Below are 13,807 nucleotides of genomic sequence, written 5' to 3' on the forward strand. Positions count from 1 at the left end.
CTGAGAGGCCATGCTTTGTGTTCTTTTTTAAATGTTTCTGAAGCCTGATGAAATCGTTATAAATGTGTGTTTAATACTGTAAAATACCCTCGATGTTACAGTCACTGACCTTGCCGTCCAGAATGAAAGACAACATTCCAACTTGAACCCATTGAGAGAGCTGTCTCCTTACTATCGCGTGGTTTTATACATCTTGCCGCTGATTGGGCTGACATTTCTGACACACCCACCAAACAAGAAAAAACGCTTCTAAAACCTGTTGGATTCCGTTGCACACCGTTTCAAGGAAACATGTCGTTCAACCCGGAAACCGTAGCAAAACGTTGCGCACCGGTGTAAGATTGAACGTGCCCCAGGTGTCATCGTAGAACGGCTGTTAAACGCGATGATTTGCGACTCGCTATTTTCAAATTCAGTTCAATCGCGCGTAGGCGGAACTAACAATGACTGACGAATCATATTCAACGTTTCATGTTGACAAGCCGTGTGCACCTATTCACCTTATTTTCCACGACAACAAGGGCGGCGCCATTGCGCTCATTTTGTCAACGTACTTCCGGCTGCATATGATGAGCAGCTGAGGCAGTGGCTGAAGGCGACGCGTTTAACTTAAAAAGCTCACTCAAACGCCTTTATGTTTGTTTCTTACCAATTTTAACGGACGGGGAGCCGACTGAGGAACACCCTTATCCCAAGTAATGGTTTGACTACGATGTTCAGGTAACTTGAAGCCATGCTGGGTGTTGAAAAGGTGGTCAGTTTCAGGTAAGTTTTCTTAGCTAAATGTGCTCTTTCGCCTAACGTTAGATTTGTGATGTCCGTTCTACGAATAAGATCAGTAACGTTAGTTTATAAAATGCAATTATTTTGAATGATTTTCATTGCCCACCTATATTTTTTATATTTAAGATAAGACAACAATATATTATATTACATTACAATCTTACAGTAGCTCACGTGATTCATACAAGTTACCGAGATTTCAGATGCTAGAAGGTCAGTTCATTTCTCATTCAGATATTAATAATGACCTATTAAACGTTAAATGTTAAATTTTACATGTTGTAAAGTTACATTAAACCTTCATATGTGATCAGATGTCATGCAGTTATATTAAACATTTACAGTGTGATCTGTTGTGCATTTATATTAAACCTTTACAATGTGATCAGATATTACCTGCCACGCAGTTATATTAAACCTTTACAATGTGATCAGATGTTGTGCAGTTATATTAAACATTTACAATGTGATCAGATGTTACCTGTCATACATTTATGTTAAACCTTTACAATGTGATCAGATATTACCTGTCATGCATTTATATAAACCTTTACAGTGTGATCAGATATTATCTGTAAGGAATTTCTTAAACCATATGTGAGCTTTGTAGATTCCACTTAAAAGGATTTAAGTCTCCTGATTTGAAGGAATAAGTGTTGGCAAGTTTGCAAATGAATTCTATCATGGTACATTACCACATTAAAAACGAAATAATTATTGGACTGGCTAAGGTGCACATTTGCTTTAAAAAAGACGAAATCACTGTGTAAATATAAGTACTTTAATAATTTTCAATGCTGCTCCTTCTGAAAGGACGAGGTAATTAAATATGTCCAATAGGTTATTTGCCGCGGCCGCTTCAAATCGTCTAACCACGAGACGATTGATGGGTCATTATAAGACTATCCGAGCGTCGTATAAAGTTTTCTCCGTGCTCCTAATTTAAAACATTTACAGCAGGTGCGATATTTGTCATTTCGCTAAAGTTATAGTGAACTACAAACAATCTTCTAACCACCAAACTAGCTACCGAATGCACTGTGCCATATTAGCAGCGGAAGTCGGTTGACAAAATGCGGAAGAGCAAAGAATTGAAAAGGGGCGTGTCGGAATAAGGTGAATAGAAAACTGCGAAACTGCCTGAACATATGCAAACTTGCACTTATATTTTATATTTTAATTATATTTATAATTTTATTACATATATGAAATTATGTAAGGGAATTTGAAACATTTTATTGGCATATTTGTTTTAAATTAACATTTTTATCCTTCCTCGAAACTTTGCACAGATGCATAAAATGATCGAAATACCTTATTAAGATCCTCTGCTTCATACTTGTCTGTCTCCATGTTTTTCTCTTTTAGCCAGTCTTTGAGAAGTTTTAATGCCCATTCTGTATTTTTTTGTGTGTTGGCTTCGTAGCTGTCATGCTCTATTTTGTCAAGTTCAGTCTCAGTAAGCTCTCTGTGTCTTGTCGTGGTTGTCCAGTGTTTGTCACAAGATGGCGCCAAACAGTAATCTTTATTGATCTTTATTGGCGCAGAGCGATTTTACTAGTACAAGTAATCCGGCTATGCGTTATTACTTTGGAGCGGTTATTATTTGAAAAGAACGAACCTGCAAATGTCTCAACTGACCAATCAGAATCAAGCATTCCAGAGAGCCGTGTAATAAATGGTGATAAGACGTCTATTCGTTGTACTATTATTTATTTTTGTTAAATTATTTATACATTTGTCTGGAAAATTGCCTTTTGACTGGGTGGGCCGAAACTCAAGCCGCCCAGGCACACCCGTAGCTTCGCCCAGCCTTCGCCACTGCTGTAGACATAATCCACATGGCTCCAGTGGGTTAATAAAGGGCTTCTGATGGTAAAAATATCAATATTCTAGTTTCATACGATGTAGGACGTAAGACGTAGTAGACATGAGACGAGAGAGACGAGACACTATGTCTTAATCAAATGCTGGAAACGCACACCTTTGTAAATGCACCCAAATCGTTACTGAAAGCTATTTTTTAGTTTGTAAAGTTTTAAGAATTGATACAAAATCGCATTCATTGCCTTCAGAAGGATGGACTTTCTTTGGCCTTCACATCAGAAGAACCATTTACTACCAATATAAAGCTTAACCCTTGTGGCTTGTTTAAATGGACTACCCTTTCGGGTTGTTCGTGGATGAAAACATCAATGTTGTCAATCAACCTCAGTACTGATCAAAACTACCAATCTTTACACAAATTCCATGATTTTAACTCTTTAATTGCCAAGTTAAGAAATTAAACCAGAAATTAAGCTCTGTTATTTGCACAGGTCTACTAAAGGGTTAATGGTGCCACATGGTGATCAACGGTAAAAATGACAAATTTTTTCTCTTTGCAAGAGAAAAAACACCAACAATCAAGAATGTAAGATTATAGGATGTCATGGCTTTGCAATAAAAAAATGTTGTTATAATGGAAGTCAGTGGGGCAAAAACAGTAAATGATGGAGAAAAAACGTCTCGGTTACGTATGTAACCCTCGTTCCCTGAAGGAAGGGAACGGAGACGTCACGTCGTGACCGACGAATTGGGAACCGCTCCGCGGGTGACCTTTCTACTTCGAGAAACTATAAAAACGCCAATGAACTTGGCATGCAGGTATTTGCATAATGTCGGCGCCGCCCCGCCAGGTGCGTATATAAGCCGCAGGTGCACAATACCAAATTAGCTATATTATTGCTGAGAAGCCGAGCAACAGTGCCCGGCCTGAAAACAGCAATGGAACAGCAAACTGTGGCGACGGGACGTGACGTCTCCGTTCCCTTCCTTCAGGGAACGAGGGTTACATACGTAACCAAGACGTTCCCTTTCAGTCGGTCACTACGACGTCACGTCGTGACCGACGAATTGGGAATCCCTACCAAAACGCCACTGCAGCTGAACCCTTCCAGTGCCTGCAAAAGCCCTCCGCCCTCCACGTAAGGGGCGGAACCTAAGGCGAAATGCAGAAGGCCGGTCACTACCTGTTCCTTAACCCACGATAGTGAAGCAGCGAACTGGGGAAGCGTCTAAACTAAGCGGAGCTAGAACACTGCGGAATCCATCCCCTAAGAAGGTAAATGGATGACATAAATATATGAAACAACCAATAGGTTGCTCATAAGAAGTCTCTGAACAAAACATAGTATGCAGAGAGACGCAGAGCAGGCTCTGCTAAGGAAAAACGTGGAGGATTAGAACCCCACGGAGTATACACACAAATGAACCCCACGTAGGGGACAAATGTGGACGCCTAGCCTACACAGGTTTACAGAGAACTCTACAAATATCTGTTAGCGAGGAACCGCTAGCCAGTGCCCACGATGATGCCACACTGCGTGTAGAGTGAGCACGTAAATTAAATGGACAAGGCACATTCTGCTTTTGATATTCAAGGGCTATAGTATCCACAATCCAATGGGACATCCTCTGCTTGGTGACAGCTTTTCCTTTCTGCTGACCACCGTAACACACAAAGAGCTGATCTGAGGTCCTAAACTTTGCGCAGCAGCAATAGTGTTAGATTCCTCTTGCGGTAAATCACTCAAATCCTCCGTGCCCCGTCCAGAGACCACACATGGAGGTTCCACAGGTCGGGGCGCGGGTGCCATAATGTGCCCTCTTGTTGAGAAAGAAGGTCTCAGAGGCACACCGGCTCGGAGAAATGCACGGTCCGACCACGGAGTGAAAGTGCGACGACACGCAGGTGTAATGATAACACGGTGAATGCCGCGCAGCCACGCTCTCCTCGGGACTCGGTCGTGTAGCCAATATGCAGCAGTCCGAGTGGTGTCACAGCTGCAGCTGCTGCCATATGGCCCAAAAGCTTCTGAAATTGTTTCAGCGGGACCGCGCTCTTGCTCTTGAATGTATTCAGGCAAGTCAGAATCGACTGTACATGCGCTTCTGTTAAACAAGCTGTCAAATCGACCGAGTCCAGTTCCATCCCGAGAAAAGAGATTCTCTGCACAGGGCAAAGCTTGCTCTTTTCCCAGTTGACCCGAAGACCCAAATGAGCGAGGTGTTCTAGAGTTAAATCTCTGTGATCGCACAGCATCTGACGTGTTTGAGCTATTATGAGCCAATCGTCTAGATACGCGAGAATGCGCAAACCTTTCTCTCTTAGGGGTTTTAAAGCCCCCTACACTACTTTGGTGAATACACGGGGTGACAGAGAGAGCCCGAATGGGAGGACTTTGTACTGGTATGCTCGCCCCTCGAACGCAAAACGGAGAAACGGCCTGTGCCGGGGGAGAATCGATACGTGAAAGTACGCGTACTTCAGGTCGATGGATGCGAACCAATCGTTTGGACGAATGCATGGAAATATGCGTTTGGGCGTCAGCATCTTGAACGGCATTCTGTGAAGTGCACGGTTCAGTGAACGCAGGTCCAGGATCGGTCGCAAGCCGCCGCTTTTCTTGGGTACAATAAAGTAAGGGCTGTAAAACCCCGACCTCATCTCGGCTGGAGGGACCGGCTCGATCGCGTCCTTCGCCAATAGGACAGCGATCTCCGCACGGAGGACGTGCGCATCGGCAGCTCTCACCGCAGTGAAACGAACGCCGGAGAATTTGGGGGGACGCCGGGCAAATTGGATCGCATAGCCGAGACGAATCGTGCGTAAAAGCCAACGCGACGGGCTGGGAAGCTGTACCCACGCCCCCCGACACCGTGCGAGAGGGACTACAGGCACGATCGGTGTACCCACGGCGGGCGCAACGGAGGTGATCGCCGGTGTGTGCGTATTGGCCGCACCGACAGCAGTGTTGTGTGTGATAACACTCACCTGAGTCCGTTGCTGGGTGGGTGAGTAAGGGAGGCTCTGACCCCTCACACCACTCGATGCACCCTCTGGCGAAGGCGAAGGAAGACGATGGGTTATGAGCCCGTAGCTGTCTCCTACCGTCTGAGAAGTTGGAGAGCGCGGAGGGGTTATGAGCCCGTGCGTCGCTCTCATTCTCCTCTGATGAGTCTGAGAACGAGGGGGGGTTATGAGCCCGCTCGTGTCTCCGGCGCTCATCTGAAGACCTAGAGATAGAAGTGGAATTCGCTCTTTTTGTGAAATTGTGGGTGCCGACTGAAAAGTCGGCGGAACAGAAAAATGAAACAAAAGATTCCCCAACCGGCCCTCCTCCGGTGGGGGGAGTGGTGCCTTCACCATCTCCCCAAGAGTGATCCCCTCCATCCCTAGGTCGCCCGTCTCAGGGCCGCTTCGATTTTCTTTTTCCACCCTTTGAAGCGGGCTGAGCGGGCGGGGCGGGCTGCTGACGACCGGTTCCTCGCTTCTTAGAAGAACCCTGGGGAGGAACGGAGGCGGCCGCCACAGGACGCCCTCGGCGAGGAGCAGGCTGAGGTGCCGACATGGACGGGGCAGGCGCAGGACGCTTCCGATGTGACATGATCTGAGCGATGGCCTCAGTCTGCTTCTTGGCCGCGGAGAATTGCTGGGCAAACTCCTCGACCGTCTCGCCGAACAGGCCTGTCTGGGAAACCGGAGCATTCAGGAGCCGGGTCTTATCAGCATCCTTCATGTCCGCCAGACACAGCCAGAGATGGCGTTCCTGGACTACCAGGGTAGACATCGCACGCCCGACGGCGCGTGCGGTGACCTTGGTCGCACGGAGCGCCAGATCAGTAGCCACACGCAGTTCGGAGAACTCCGCCGAGTCGTGACCTCCCGCGTGCAGGTCCCTCAGAGCCTTAGCCTGGTGAACCTGCAGCAATGCCATGGCATGCAGGGCAGAGGCTTCCTCCCCACAAGCCTTGTAAGCAGCACCGGTCAGCGCCGAAGACTGCCTACAGGCCCGTGAGGGGAGAGTAGGCTGGTCCCGCCAGGAGGAAGCGACACCGGCCAGACACAACTGCATCGCGACCGGCCGCTCCACTGACGGGATATCAGTGTACCCCTTGGCATCTCCACCCTCGAGAGAGGTGAGGGGTGAAGGCTGATACGGCCGGTTCCGTGCGGAAAACGGGGTTTTCCACGACCGCGTCAGCTCTTCATGCACCTCGGGGAAGAAAGGCACCAGGGGCGAGGACTGAGAAGCCCTGGCACCCCCGAAGAACCAATCATCGAGGTGGGACGGTTCAGGTGGGGGAGGTTTAGTCCACTCCAAGCCGACCGCCTCCGCCGCCCGAGCGAGCATGGCTGCCATCTCGGGGTCGAACGCAGAAGCCGCAACCTGGCCCGAAGGCGGGAGCGGATCCGGATCGACGTCCGAGGCTGACAAACCCCCCCTCCGACGTTACGGTGGACATCGCGTCGGGTGGAGGCTCGACAGAGCGCGAGGACACCGTAGAACACGGGCCGCTCGTCTCCATCGGGACCTCCGCTGGCAACGGATCAGGGCGCTGGGAGCTACTGGACGAACCAGCAGACCGACCCAGCACCGTTATACGGAGGTCATCCTTCGCAAGTCTGGTAACTGCGCCCTTAGCAGCACCAGACTTGAAAGGCGGGTGCCGTTGCCGGAGGAACGACACCCGTCTCCGCAAATCCGCCATAGTCATGCCCTCGCAGATGGGGCATGAACTATCACGCAACGCTGCCTCTGCGTGCTGGAGCCCCAGACACGAAAGACAACGCTTGTGGCCATCCCGGGGGGCGATGAACACACCGCATCCAGAAACCGAGCACGGACGGAAATCCATCTTTAAAAAGACGACCCCGACCGTGACACGAATGAGTGGCTGTCTTTAAAAAGACACAAAGCTCAAACGTGCTGCTCTTTTAGGGAAATCACTCTTAATGCAAGCTGGTGAAACACACAGGGAGAGGCAACGCACTCACTCGAACTCAAGTCCTAAATTAAAGAGAGAGAGAGAGAGAGAGAGAAAGGGTGGAGAAAAAACACTGCGAGCCTCCGCTGAGGTGTCTTTGCCCAACCAACTTCAGCAAGCTGAGATCTTATTTTCTTCCCTTCCAGAACAGGATCTACGAAGATCAGATAGAAAGCTTCTCGAGAGCAGATGTCTGCCGGCTTCGAAGCAATAAAAGCTAATTTGGTATTGTGCACCTGCGGCTTATATACGCACCTGGCGGGGCGGCGCCGACATTATGCAAATACCTGCATGCCAAGTTCATTGGCGTTTTTATAGTTTCTCGAAGTAGATAGGTCACCCGCGGAGCGGTTCCCAATTCGTCGGTCACGACGTGACGTCGTAGTGACCGACTGAAAGGGAACTTTATCTGATGCTGCACAAAAACTAAAAATGCATCAAAGCCAATGTTTTTACTAATCTTTTACATCTACGTCTAAGATTGTGAAAAAGGTAAAAAAAATCCAGTCCACAATCACTTTTTATATTGAAATCTGTCATTTTATGTGTTTTCCCCAAATCAGTGACATCACTTATGAAGAGTTAAAATCGTGGAATTTTTAGAAACATTTGGTAGTTTTGATCAGTACTGAGGTTGATTAAAAGATTTATGCAAATTTTTTTCATTAAATGACTGTTTTCATACCGAACAACCCTACTGAATTTGCCCACAGAATATTGTTAAGTTTTTTGAAAATGTTTGAAAGCATTTTCTCAAAAATGTGTAAATATAAGATTTGTCACCAAAAATCATTACATTTGCTGAAACACAGAGAAAGTTGTGGCCAAATTAAGACTCCCACAGTGGCATAAAAAGGGTATAAACCTTCAAACATTAAATTCAGCTCCAAATTAAACAAAGTCTTGACATATTTGGTGGGAATTTGCTATATTTTATTTGGTGCCTCTAGGGTACAGGAAACAAATTAATAGCATATTTAAAAAAAAAAAACAATGTTTATATAAAAAAGTCGATATAAAATAATACTAAGTGCATGTTAAACCATCAAGATTGAAGTTTCCTTTGGCATGAATCATGAAATCCAGTTTTGGATTCATAATGCCAGTAATACTGCATAACAGCACTATGACTAAAAAGGTACAGACAGAACAACAAATTCCATCATGGTAAAAAACAAATAAAATCCTACATATGACCTATTTATTGTTTTGATTGTGAACATAGCCCTGTGCTGAAGTGGATAAGTGGTGAGTATACGGGTCCGAAGTATGTCGACTAGAATTAACAAAAGCCATTTAAACCCAGGCAGTGCTGTTCAATGACTTTGCAGTACTCTGGAGGACAAGAGTTTGGCTGACAATATCTGAATAGCTGGCAGTCAGAAGATCTGATCTATTTAATACCGACCCTGTGGTGCTGTTATAGAGTGTGACAGCATGGGCTGGTATAAGCTGACTTTCATTATTCTAGTCTAATAAAGTGCAAAACACAAATCAAACTTTTAGACCTCTGTATCTGAATGAGAGAATGGATTTACCCTTCAGCGGCAGGGACATGGTCCCTCAGCAGTATGCTGTTGAATTGACAATTCTGTCCAGCTTTGATTGACATCAATTTATCAAATTTTCATAGTAAAATTAGGCCAGATGAACACACATTTGCTGTATCCTGTTAGGGTAGCAGCAGCTTATCAGTGTTATACTCCTATTTTCTTTAAGGACTCAAGTGTTCGGGTTGGGTTTTAACATCGCATAACTTTTCAAGAATTTTAAATTGTTTTCATGATGTGAAATCCTTTAGAAATAGCACTCTTGTTTGTATAATATTGCTTAAATATTATCTTACATTTGACGATGCATAAAATATTTATTTCCTGATCTTTCAATTTCACATCCTGCTTACACAAGCTTTCATTTTGGAAGTATTCAATTGTATTTAATAAGCTATCCATTTTAAATGACATGCTGACATATTCATGAACGCACCTACCAGCTGTAACACCTTGTATCTGTTCATCGTCTGAACAGATTATTGCCGCATGGAGCTTGATAGGTGGTGACTTTTGCATTGCTTTTACGGTATACATTTTGGATACTTCACACAGGACATGTATGTACATTCATTTATCTGCAGCAACATTTTGTCTCTCCTGTCATGTCTAGTCGAAATTTTAAAGCATGTCTTGAGATCACTGTATTCTATTTAATTCTGTTATGGTCTGTGGCCTGCATGTCTGCACTAATGCGAAATAAAGTATAGTTTGAATTTTATTAATGTAAATGTGGCTTGGAAACATTCTGGGAAGTTTAGTCATGTAAAGTTAATTTATTCATGAATTTTCCAGAATCATGATCTCCCTCATAATAGTAAAATTTCACCAGCTAATAGTACCATTCACCAGCTGCTGCCGTCTAGGAAAACAACATAATTGATATTCATGAACAAAGCCATGTAAAGTAGAACTTAAATCACAGCATGCATGCTCAAAGTATGTTATGTCACTTCCTAACATTCTCATGAGAACAGGGGACATGACTGCGCATGTGTGAAACATTTTTCAACTTTCTGCTAAGCTATAAATATGACTTTTTGCTACGAAAATGTGGGAATTATGAAATCATGCAAGCCCCACATATTTGGTAAAATCTGCAATTTATACGGCGAAAGTGTCGTGTATTTAAAAAAATTGGCCCCCGCATAAGTATGCGGACTTCGGCCGATCGCATAATCACGTTTTTTTGGAGGGACTGATAAATGTATACCTTGTAATGCAATGTAAGTCACTGTGAATAAAAGTGTTTGCCAAATGCATAAATGTAAATGTAATGAAATAAATGAGACAATTGACTGCATATATGCTTTACATACAAGTTACAAGTTTACATACTGCTGTAACTTATAATGTTAACTTCATAACTAGAAAATGCATTTCGGGACGAACTGCAAAAGTGTGCTTGCTCTGGTGCGGTCACTAACGTGATTTGTGAAATGTAAAATTTTAGAATATTTTTTTATCTTGTGCATCCTTGTATTGGAAATCAAATCCTCGCATTGTGAAAGCATTGCTGAGACACACACACACACACACACACATTCTGGTTTCCATGTTTTGTGGGGACATTCCATAGACGTAATGCATTTTATACCATACAAACTGTTCCATTCTATTCCCCTTACCTGCCCCATTCCCTAACCCCAACCATCACAAAAACCTTTCTTGTACCTTAGATTTTCAATAAACATCATCTTGTTTGATTTATAAGCTTGTTTCCTCATGGGGACATCAAAATGTCCCCACGAGGTCACAAAAACACTGGTATTCCTATCTTTGTGGGGACAATTGGTCCCCACAACGTGATAATTACCAGGTACACACACACACACACACACACACACACACACACACACACACACACACACACACACACACACACAAATGTACACAGGCTTGTAACCTGGGGTGTTTCCAGCATTGAAGGACATCCGGGGCTTAGCCCAGACCATTTTATGTAAATACAGGGATCACTAGCCTACATCACCTGCTCTACCTAGCCTAGAACCAATTATAATGGCTGTGCTGCACATGTTCAGTGTTTTCTTAAAAAAATAAATTAGAATTGTAATTTAAATCATTTAAATTTTGGGTGAACAATCCCTTTAAAGTGCTCTATTTTCACACACTAGTTTTGTACATAATATACCAAAAATTCTTCTTTAGTACTTAAAGCTCCACTGTGTACTTTTTTGAGTTAATTCTTAGCAAAAACCCATGTTTTCTTTCAAAAGTATGTGCTCATTTATGTGTAATTACTTCCACCCACTAATCAAAGTATTCTCGCAAGTGTAGAATCTGCTATTTAAAATACATACGGTCGAGTCGCTCGACTGGCTGAATCCATGTTGTGCTCAGTTCACAGCTCACCCCTTGCTTTTGAAATGCATAGAGAAGCTACGGTAGCCACCACCAGACAAACATGTCATGATTGGAGACAACGTAATAAAAAAGTTTGTCCATTAAGACTGTAGAAACATGGTGGCACAAAATGCCGACTTCCATGGAGGGGGACCCTCGGTGTATGTAGATAAAAACGTCTCATTCTAAAGTAATAAAAACATAACAGTTCATTATGAAAGGTCCTGATAATATAGTTTTGTATATTATTTTGCATTTCTGTCAAGAGATCCTTCTAAAAATTACACACTACACCTTTAATGTAGGCCAGAGTTCACGTCACCAAAAGCAGCAGATAAAAGCTGCATTTTATTGATCATAAGCTCATTTTAAAAATAAGCGATAGGAAAGAGCGACAGCAGCACTGATAGCCTAATATCATTGCATTTCTTTACTATTTATGAATATGATTGTGTGTTGAGCGTCTACGACAGGGCTGTTCAATTAGTGTGTCATGGGGGCCAGAGTTATATCAGTGATGATGACTACATATACATTTAAACATACTCATGTTGTATTTTGAAACTGCATAACAACAAAATCAGTGCATTGTACAATATACTTTTTCTACAAACATGTATTTTCAAACTGCATACAACAAAACTTGTGCATTGTAATATGACCAAGTAGGCTTTATCTACATCCAGACATGTTCTTATTTTGTATTTTAAAACTGCATAACAACATAAGTGCATTGTAAGATACCTGAGTAAGCTTTATTCTACATTTAAAGGGGTAAATAAGAGCCATATCACACTCATTGAGAATTTAATTTATTTACTCACTTAAGTACATATAACCAAAAGTTTATAATATGGAACATAACATTGTTTTATGCAGTTTTGTCAATGCAATTATTTCACGACCTCTATTTAAACTACAACCGCCATCTTAATAACTGGCAAACATTAAGCTAGCTTCTAATAAGAGAAATTATACTTTTAGATTTCGTCAGGGCAGTTAAATCAGGTGTATGTTTGTCAGCGCGATACGCATACAGTGGTGCAGGTGCTGGGCTGTGAGCGATTTTGGGCAATTTGCTTGTTGATTATAAACATTTAAATTGTTATCCATTGTATTTTATGTTGTTGGTTATCACAAAACGGAATACAAAACGAAAAAGTACAGCGTTTGCAAGGATTCTCCTTTCCCCCTCAACGCACTGCATGACGTCACGTTGGGGAGAGAATTTGCCTTAAGAGCATTGAGAGTGACTAGAGAGATGAGTAAAGTACAATATTCAGATTATATCAATGCAAATTATAGATAAATACATAGATATAGATAGACTAGATAGATAGACTAGATAGACAGACAGACAGACAGACAGATAGATGGGCTAGTATAGAGAGACAGGCAGAAAGCCAGATAGCGTTAGCATAACTTCGTGTAGAAAGTAAACAAACAATTAACATACTCGTGCGTGCTGGTTTGAGGGTGACCATAATTCTGCTGAAATGGGTGTATGCGATCTTCAGCACAAACGAATTCAGGCAGCATGACTCAAATCCTGGAAGCTGAGTGAGGCGTCACGTCGTCACATTTGGTCGCGGGGTAAGAGCCTCGAACACCGATCAAAACGCACACATTTCCCTACAGCCAGTAGCGGAGTGTCAGTCGGGAGAGTCGGGACTTTCCCGGTTGGCCGGTCTGATAATAGTTATACATTGGGAGTTATATTAGCAACACCGTCTGTAGGTCTGATGTGCGGCCGGTTCCCGCAGCCCACTGGTTAAACTGCAGCCTCTCTGCTCAACAAATATAAAAGTGCTCAACCCGTTCGGCCGGTCCAATCATGTACAGGATTTATAAAAATATGGGGATCAGTGATTTGATTGGTTTCTAGCCTGTCATCCTTTGATGTAAAAAGCCGCCGAACGCCTGTTTATTGCAGTATGCGGTCGGATTCAAGCCCGCTGCAGCTGCTGACCGCTGCTTCTGTGTATAAAATGATCGTGTGATTCGTTATGATCGCATAAACAATATAACAAAACTTCCTTTTATTTCACATAAAAATATATTTTAGATATTATATGATAGACTAGTAAGTGTGGATTAAGGATGTTTAAAACTCTCTAGCCTGGTGGTCAGGACATGAATGGATTGAATCAGCAGATTTGCAAAGTTTTATTTATCTCCACATATATCATAAATAATAATTAGCAGGGTAACTTTGCAGTATACAACATTATATATTTCCTATTATGTATATATGATTTCCATATTATAAACGTAAGTATTAATAAAACGGCAATAAATGT

The 13,807-nt window shown here is 43.2% G+C and overlaps 1 protein-coding gene across 1 annotated transcript in view; it reads right to left on the bottom strand.

Annotated features, from left to right (window-relative positions):
* Positions 1–13,807, bottom strand: part of syn2b (synapsin IIb) — a 185,250-nt gene that overhangs the window by 141,836 nt on the left and 29,607 nt on the right. The gene's annotated exons all lie outside the window — the stretch shown is intronic.

The sequence above is a fragment of the Paramisgurnus dabryanus genome, chromosome 14, assembly GCF_030506205.2.
Source record: "Paramisgurnus dabryanus chromosome 14, PD_genome_1.1, whole genome shotgun sequence".
NCBI classification, from domain to species: Eukaryota; Metazoa; Chordata; class Actinopteri; order Cypriniformes; family Cobitidae; genus Paramisgurnus; species Paramisgurnus dabryanus.